The sequence below is a fragment of the Puma concolor genome, chromosome B4 (assembly GCF_028749965.1).
Source record: "Puma concolor isolate L17-30 chromosome B4, mPumCon1.1.hap2, whole genome shotgun sequence".
NCBI lineage: Eukaryota > Metazoa > Chordata > Mammalia > Carnivora > Felidae > Puma > Puma concolor.
The window spans coordinates 115,996,086-116,004,510 of NC_141673.1; the positions used below are offsets into that span (position 1 = coordinate 115,996,086).

The window sequence follows — 8,425 nt, forward strand, 5'->3', positions numbered from 1 at the left end:
CACCTTCTGTGTGTTGTGATTTGCCATAATGTCTGAACCTCTGCCGCTGCACAATTGCACAAACGTTTTCTGGGGCAAGCCAGCACCTGGCCATTGCTCAGCGAGACCCTCCCCCAGAGAGCTGGCACAGGTCCAAGCCACAGGGGTCTCTGAAGTGTGGGGTTTTTGAAACACAACCGTATGTGAGATAAAACTCTGGAGGGAGGTGCTGCTCGTCAGGCAGACAACTTGGGACACACACAGAGGAGAGGTGGGTAGTGGACAGAGGCCTGAGACAAAGGAGGGGTGCTTGACCAACGGTGGGTAAGTGCGAAATTCTTGCACCAAAGACTAGGGAGCTGGATGAAGCTATTCTCACCTCTCCGGTACAGGTGCATGTGCGCGTGCACACTGATCCACCCTAAGCAGCGCCACCTAGTGGATAACGGAGCCATTACACCCTGCCCAACTGCACCCTCCAAGTACATCCCCAAGAAGACCAACACAAATACTTCCACCTGCTTAATATAGGGAGTATAGAGTGCTTCATAGTTTCAGTTCTAGCGGAAACTGGATGTAACTTCATTCGGGTTTCATTCTGTTTTCTGGTTTATTTATCAGTTTGTTTTCTTTGCTTCTGTTTTTGCTTAAATTGTTTTATTTTTTCTTTCTCTTTCTTGGATAGAGAAAGAAAATTTTATTTTTATTTTTTTACTTTATTTTTAATTTTATATTTTATTTTGCTTTATCCTGTTTCCTTATAGAAATTTTTTAATTTATAAAATTCTTTCTTACTTTTTTTTTCCTTTCCCTTTTTTCTCTATTTTATCAAGCTTCTTTCAATAAGCAAACCGAAACACACCTTGGATCTAGCTTCCTTTATTTGATTTTGTTTTGTTTTTAATTTTTTTAATTTTAATTTTTAATTTTATTAATTTTCTTCTTCCTCCAAAATGACAAGATGAAGGAATTCACTCCCAAAAAAAGGAGAACAGGAAGAGCGGCGCCTGGGTGGCTCCGTCAGTTAAGCTTCCGACTTCAGCTCAGGCGTGATCTCATGGTCTGTGGTCTCAAGCCCCTCATCAGGCTCTGTACTGACAGCTCAGAGCCTGGAGCCTGCTTTGGATTCTGTGTCTCCCTCTCTCTCTGTCCCTCCCCTGCTTGCCCTCTGTCTCTTTCTCTCTCAAAAATAAATAAAGATTAAAAAAAAATTTTTTTTTTAATCTTCAATCTCATGTTGGAACATAAAAGTGATCTCTGGTTTCTTCTTCCCAGTGTAAGATGACTCATCATCACTATCATCTTTTCTTGCTTTCTTCTTGATTTTTAAAATTGTGTACTTTCTGGCATTGCTGCTACCTCCTCTCACACTTCCATTCCCCTCTGTTGCTTTTCTCTTTCCTTCATCTTTTTTTATCCTTTGTACTTGTATTAATGCATTCTAAAATGGAGACTTGTTTCAGATCTTCTTCAGTGATTAAGTGAACAGATTATTTTTCAGTTCCTTTTCAGCTTCCTGGTGCATCAGCTCACCGAATAGTTCTATGCAGTTATTCAGAAATTTTCCACTGACTACAATGGTGTCACTAAAGACTACAGCTGAAACCTGCTTGCAGAATGCTCTCATCACCCTGTTGAAACAATATCACAGCATCTTCAACTGATAAAGAACTGAGAAACAGGGGTACAATATCAACCATGTTCCAGAACTGATGGCTTCCTCTACTGATGCTTCCACATGATTTGCAAATCATTGACCACACAGCTGCTTTCGAAGACAAGACTTGTGTAGGTCTTCTGTCTTTTCTTTATGTAGGTCACAGCATCTGGGATTCCAAGTCTGGACAAAGCATCAAATTCTAGATAGCCATTCTGCCTGATGTGTTCTGGAGTGAATGTCAGGAATGAACACTGCCTCGTCCTGTCTTCCACCAACCAGAGAGCCCCATAAACATCCATTGTTAACAAGTTCCTCAAACACAGAGTAAAGTAGCTGCTCTTGACATCCAGATTTTAAAATCAGAGAATTCACTGCTGTAGGCTGGGTAATAGCGCTGAACAGTCCACGATGCGTGCTTTATGTCAAGCTATAAAAGCTTCAGTAAATATTGCTCCTCTGTTATTAAGAGAGCCATGTGGCCATTAATAAGTCTATCTAGTCTTTGAGTTAGTGCCTGTGTCAGAAAGTTTCCAAAAGATCATAGGTTTTACACAGTTGGGATATGGTGACTTGATCACTTTCTTGCAATTTGTCATTTACCTCCTATAACAGATACAAATAGTTCTCATCTATCAGTTATCCCAATACTAGCTGAATGTGCTTTTCTGATTTAACAATGTCACCAATTCTATTTTCAGCAAGAATCAGATCCACATTGATTACCTGTTGCAGATCAACGTTTACTCAACAGCCTCAGACACATAGCTCATCTCTCATTTCTTTGCTAATTTGAGTTGGAATAATATATTCCTTCCCATCGAGTGTGTAAACTACTTCCAGCTCTTTCTGAGCAATCAATTTATTCACAATCGCAATGCAGTTCCACTCTGACAACCTCTGCATAACTGTGGTGAGCTGTGCCCACTGGAAGTCAGCTGCCAACCACCATAGGTGTCCTTTCCCTACTTACCCAGCCACCAAAGAACTGCCCATATGTCAGCCTAAAAAATAAACCATTCTAATTAATGAGTAGTGATATCCAATGTGTTTTTAACTGCATTTTCCTAATGACTAAGGATGCTGAACATCTTATTTGCTAACTGTATACTTTCTTTGATGAAATGTCCATTCAAATCTTTTGCCAACTTGTTTTTTGAGTTGTTTTCTTATTGCTGAGTTTTGAGAGTATACATATTCTGGATACTATTTATCTGTCAGATACGTGATTTACAAATATTTTCTCCCAGTCCATGTCTTGTCTTTTCTTCCTCTTAATAGAATAGTTTTCAATTTTGATAAAGTCTGACTTATCCCATTTTCCTATGGATAATGTTTTTGTTGTTATGTCTAAGAACTCTTTTCCTTACTCAAGGTCACAAAGATTTTCTTGTATGCTTTCTTCTAGAAGTTTTATACTTTTATGTTTTACATTTAGGTCTATGATCCATTCTGCATTAAAAATCTAAACTATAATTGATAAATTGCTGGAGCCTCAATGTGGACAAAACAGAATTTAAAACTCCATAGGAATCCAGTCATCGAAGAAGCCCCCCACATCTTGGTGATTTTTTAACCTCCAGGAGCCTCTACAGGTTCTTGTAGGGAATATCAAAGGAAAAAACCCTCCTTTTTCTGACAGGGACAAGGGAAAAGTAATCATTTTGAAATACACCAGAGAATTCTGTTTTTCATAATAAGCCCTGCCCTCAAAAGAAACTATTCTAACAAAGGCTAACCTGTTGGAGATTTTATCTGAACATAACCGACCTAAGGGAAAGGAAATAGCCAACTCCACCTGGCCCTAACCTTCTATGTGAGACAAGAGAAATATCCAAATTGAGCCCTCCTATAGCATTCCATGTAAAGATGGGAAATACACAACTCTAGCCTTCCCAAGCCATCTTTTCTCATCTAAAGTGGGAAGGGAAATCTGAGAAGCACTTCTGAAGTTCACAGACCAGGGCCACAGGTTTACTAAAAGAGACTTAATCATAACACTCTCCAACACTTTCCCTCCTTCTATACTTTATCACTACATTACTAAAGGACTATTTACCAGAGTTCCTTTCACGCAGTACATCATGTCTGGCTTTCAACAAAAAAGTACAAGGCATACTAACAGCCAAAAAACTGTTTTGAGGGGCACCTGCGTGGCTCAGTCGGTTAAACATCCAACTCTTGATCTTGGCTCAGGTCATGATCTCATGGTTCTTGAGGCTGAGCCTTACATCGGTGCTCCCTTGCATCTGTGCTGTCAGCATAGAGCCTGCTTGGGATTCTTTCTCTCCCTATCTCTCTTCCCACCCCTACTCCTCCCTCAAAATAAACAAACTTAAAAAACAGTTTTGATTAAGTTCATACCTATCCTTGATAAAAATTCTTGGCAAACTAGGAATACAATGGAACTTCCTTCACCTGATAAGGAGCATTATCTTACTTGATAAGGTATGATTCAGTTGGGAACACAATTTCATATAAAACAATGTTTTTAAATTTATTCATTTTTTTGAGAGGCAGAGAGAGACAGTATGAGCAGGGGAAGGGCAGAGAGAGAGACAGAATCTGAAGCAGGCTTTAGGCTCTGAGCTGTCACCACAGAACCCAACATGGGGCTCGAACCCACAAACAGCGAGATCATGACCAGAGCCAAAGTCAGACACTTAACCAACTGAGCCACCTAGGTGCCCTCATATAAAACAATTTTATAAAAGCGGCAAAAAAATGTAACATATATATGACTAAATATCATAAAAACCTTGAACAGAGAAAATCATTTATTTTTATTGAAATATTAAAGAACACCTAAATAGATACACACTGTTCTTTGATGCAAGGGCTCAATATCCTAAAGATGTCAGTGATTCTCCCAACTTATATACAGATTCAGTGCAATTCTGATAAAAATCCTCACAGGGCTGGGGCGCCTGGGTGGCGCAGTCGGTTGAGCGTCCAACTTCAGCCAGGTCACGATCTCGCGGTCCGTGAGTTCGAGCCCCGCGTCAGGCTCTGGGCTGATGGCTCGGAGCCTGGAGCCTGTTTCCGATTCTGTGTCTCCCTCTCTCTCTGCCCCTCCCCCGTTCATGCTCTGTCTCTCTCTGTCCCAAAAATAAATAAACGTTGAAAAAAAAAATTTAAAAAAAAAAAAAAAATCCTCACAGGGCTTATTATGGGATTTGAGATGATCCTTGAAATTATATGCAAGAGCAAAAGGCCAAAAAGAGTCAAGACCTCTTGAGGAACAAAAAGCTGGAGGAGTATAGTTCTGATGGATTTTTGATATTTGATATTTGATTGCTGTTAAGCCTCATGCCCTCTTCTTCACTTTGGATTCCATATCTGGACAAGCTGATGAGAAAAGTTCAGCACTTCCTCCTTTAATTCTGGAAGGAGACTCAAACAAGTCATGCCCCTTTCCTAGCCACCGCAGCCCTACCCCCCAATCCACAATAAAAAAAAAACCCAGGCCAATCTCATTTCCTTGGTCTTGAAAGCCACTGCAGACCTGCTTGGGGTAGGGGGGAACCTGCCCTGCTCTCCTCAAAGATCTCATATAAGGTAAGTAACAAATCTTGTTCTACCTTCTGAGGATGTGTGGGTGGCATCATGTGGCTGGACATCTGAACCTAACTTTGGGTGAGCAGAGTCCATCTGCCACTGCAGATGACCAAACAGCGAGGATGCCTGATGATATATCAAGATGTACTGAACGTAGCACAGATGAGGGTTTCTGCATAAATGATTCTGTTGTGTGGGAACCATGACTCCTGAGGTTGTGTGATGTGGCCCTGGGTAATATGGGTAGACAGGGACCTGATTACATAGAGTTTTGAAAGTCAAGGTAAGGAGTTTGGATTTTATCTTCAGAGTGATGAGAAGCCATTTGGGAGGGGTTTATTATTATTATTATTATTTTATTTTGAGAGAGAGAGAGCACACATGAGTGGTGGGCAGAGGAGCAGAGGGAGAGAGAGAAAATCTTAAGCAGGCTCCACACTCAGCATAGAGCCCAACACAGGGCTCCATCCCATGACCTGTCATCATGACCCAAGCTGAAATCAAGAGTTGGATGCTCAACCAACTGAGCCACTCACATGCCCCACCATTGGAGAGTTTTACACAGGGAAGAAACCTGATCTGATTTTTAACTTTTTAAATTTTTTTTTTTTCAACGTTTATTTATTTTATTTTTGGGACAGAGAGAGACAGAGCATGAACGGGGGAGGGGCAGAGAGAGAGAGAGAGACACAGAATCGGAAACAGGCTCCAGGCTCTGAGCCATCAGCCCAGAGCCCGACGCGGGGCTCGAACTCCCGGACCGCGAGATCGTGACCTGGCTGAAGTCGGACGCCCAACCGACTGCGCCACCCAGGCGCCCCTGATTTTTAACTTTTTAAAGATCCATCCAACTGCTATGGACTAGGTTGTGTCCTCCCCACCACCCCAAATTCATATTGAAGCCCTACCCCTCAAGGTGACAGTATTTGGAGATATGACCTTTACATAATTAGTATTAAATTAGAATTAAATTTCTGTTGTTGAAGCTTTCCAGGCTGTGATATTTTGTTATAGCAATCCTAGCAGACTAATGTACTAACAAACTATTGTGGTAAGCAGAAAGGGGGAAATCAATATTGGAAGTGAGGAGAGGGGTAAGAAGATGATGGCAGTCGGGTACCTGGGTGGCTCAGTCAGGTGAGTGTCTGACGTCACCTCAGGTCATGATGTCATAGTTTGTGAGTTTGAGCCCTGCTTCGGGCTCGTTGCTGTCAGCTCAGAGCCTGCTTCAGATCCTCTGTCCCCCTCTCTCTGCCCCTCCCTGGTCATGCTTTCTCTCTCAAAAATGAATAAACTTAAGAAATAAAAGAAGATGAGCGCAGCTCGAGCTAGGGCATAAGCAGTAGGGACAATGGGAAGCACACACATCTGAAGTCTCCTCTGTAAAGCAGCCCACAGGGCATGCCAATGGATTGGAGGTGGAGGATGAGAAAAATAAAGGAATCAAATTCTGTGTGTGTGTATATATATATATATATATATATATATATATATATATATATGCAGGTAAATAACTCAGGCCAACTTTCCATTTTTAGTCTGGACTTGAAGCAAAATCACTTGACTGAAAAACAGAGGAATTAGAAGATACTTTCAGAGATAAAGGACAGAGATGTTATATATTAGTTTATCATTTTGTGATATTTTCTAATGTATGTTTTTACGATATAACAGGATCCTACAATCTCAGAGTACATTAAGGCAACAGCACCTGAAAGAGATAAAAGCCATCTCCCCCTAACTCCCAAACAAGGCCTCTCCTACGTTTCCTCCACACAGTCACCGGTGACTTATTCCCTTAGAATGCACATTCTGACACAGGTCTATATTGCTCTTAAGTCATTTGGGCACACACGAGAATGATTATCATTTCAAAGAACTTCCAGAAATCTCTGTGAAGCTGTTACTTGGGAGCCTAAATGACAGCCTTAATTTTGCCATAAATTTTCAGAGAATACCAGCACTTTTGAGAATAAAATTTCTGGGGCGCCTGGGTGGCTCAGTTGGTTAAGCGTCTGACTTCGGCTCAGGTCATGATCTCACGGTCTGTGAGTTCAAGCCCCGCGTCGGGCTCTGTCCTGACCGCTCAGAGCCTGGAGCCTGTTTCAAATTCTGTGTCTCCCTCTCTCTCTGACCCTCCCCCATTCATGCTCTGTCTCTCTCTGTCTCAAAAATAAATAAACGTTAAGAAAAATTAAAAAAAAAAAAAAAAGAATAAAATTTCTAGTTCACCAAAGCAGCACAGCCTGCTTTAACGGCAGAGGAAAACAGAAGTGCTTAGTTTTTATACAGAAAAATTTTTTTCTTATTACCAAAAGTTTGCTTTTGTTTTGGGCATGTTTAGTAACTTTTGTAATGTGACACTACACAATTAACCCTCCATATGCATTTATGCATTCTGTAACTGACTGGCCTTCTCTGCCCAGAATAAGAATATGTGTTCTTTTAAGTATAATTCACTTTCCTCCTGGCTAGGAGGAATAAAGCTAAAACAGAAGAGTAGCGAGGCTGGGGGAAGAGATGTACTAGGATACTCTTAAATGAAGCAATCTGCCATTCTTCGGTTATGTCTGATTTGGCTCAGAATTCATTCACCCATCCATCCATGCACCATTCTAAAATCACCCAATGAAAATTGGAATAATAGCTTCCGTTTATCCATATACTGCCATGGATTCTGACCTATTGACCAATATCCAGCCTTACTCTCTGCCACAAAGTTAAGCTGTCAAAAACCACAAAATACCATTCTGTAGGGATACACTACATTACAACTCTTATTAGCAAATATTCTATTAAATTCATTTCTAATGTTTTCCTATCCAAGACTAATCCTGTAATTTTTTTTCTTAATCACACCCATAAACTCTATATTGGTTAATATGTATTCCAAGAAATAGACATTAATAAATATTATGTCAAAAATGTATTATGGCCTATTGATACAGAATCTAATATTATTACTTCATGATGTGTGAAGCATTATTTTTTCTGGTGTCACATCTAGAGTGTATGTAATCTTGCTATTCATCCTAACGGCAACTTATATGGGCAAAATTAAAACAATATCCAGTATTGGGGCGCCTGGGTGGCGCAGTCGGTTAAGCGTCCGACTTCAGCCAGGTCACGATCTCGCGGTCCGTGAGTTCGAGCCCCGCGTCAGGCTCTGGGCTGATGGCTCGGAGCTTGGAGCCTGTTTCCGATGCTGTATCTCCCTCTCCCTCTGCCCCT

The 8,425-nt window shown here is 41.0% G+C and overlaps 1 pseudogene; it reads right to left on the minus strand.

Moving 5' to 3' along the window:
* Positions 1-1,198: 1,198 nt before the first annotated feature.
* On the minus strand, positions 1,199-5,398 carry LOC112867948 (E3 UFM1-protein ligase 1 pseudogene; annotated as a pseudogene).
* Positions 5,399-8,425: the final 3,027 nt, after the last annotated feature.